This window comes from Octodon degus, unplaced genomic scaffold (assembly GCF_000260255.1).
Source record: "Octodon degus isolate 3935 unplaced genomic scaffold, OctDeg1.0 scaffold00084, whole genome shotgun sequence".
In the NCBI taxonomy this organism is placed as follows: domain Eukaryota; kingdom Metazoa; phylum Chordata; class Mammalia; order Rodentia; family Octodontidae; genus Octodon; species Octodon degus.
This window is the reverse complement of record NW_004524660.1, coordinates 2,959,385-2,960,216: the sequence shown is the minus strand read 5'-3', so window position 1 is coordinate 2,960,216 and position 832 is coordinate 2,959,385. Positions and strand designations below refer to the sequence as shown.

Here is an 832-nt window from a genome sequence, read left to right as displayed (position 1 = left end):
AAAATGTAACACTGAAAGAAAGGGAAAAAATTTACAAGGAAAGAAAACTTGCTACATCTCATTGGGTTATCTTGAGTATCCCTAGGCCAGGTATGTTTTTGTTTTTGTTTTTGTTTTTGTTCATTTGTTTGTTTTTGTTTTGTTTTCTTTGTATTTAGTACAGGGTCTGCAGGGTCTCACTACACAGATTGGACTCGTAGTGATTTTCCTGTTATCAGCTTCTCAAGTGCTGGGATTGCAGGTTTGAGCCACCACTTCCAGTCCCAGCACGCCCTGGGGGCGGGGCCAGCACACCATGCTGGGGATCAAATCTGGGGATCAAACCTTCGCTCTGCCTAAGCAGGTGCTTTGGTCCACTGAGCTATCTGGCCATTCCAAGGTATATTTTAGAGCCACTGCTTTGAAGGGCAAGGCCTTGGTGGTATGTCAGGACTGTGATGGAAATGAGGGACACGAACATACTGGAGCCATAAGGTCCTCAGACCAAGCAAGGACCCTCTAAAGGATGGAAGGTTCCCGGTAAATACTAGTTTAAAAGTAATGATTGGAGACCCAGAGCGCAGGCCCAGTGGGTGAGTGAGACGACCCAGGCTGCGGGATCCTGAACAGACCCAGAGCGCAGGCCCCGAGAGTGAGTGAGACGACCCAGGCCGCGGGATCCTGAACAGACCCGGAGCGCAGGCCCGGCAAGTGAGTGAGACGACCTGGGGTCCTCCGGATCCTGAATAGACCCAGAGCCAGGCCCAGCACGGAACCCTTCAGCAGAACTCCCTGCAAAGAGGCTAGAGGCAAGACCCACCCAGCTGATTCAGGAGCAGAACATCTTGCCAGA

The 832-nt window shown here is 51.1% G+C and overlaps 1 protein-coding gene across 1 annotated transcript in view; it reads left to right on the top strand.

Moving 5' to 3' along the window:
* Window positions 1-832, top strand: part of Stxbp3 (syntaxin binding protein 3) — a 60,382-nt gene that overhangs the window by 47,533 nt on the left and 12,017 nt on the right. The window lies entirely within an intron of this gene.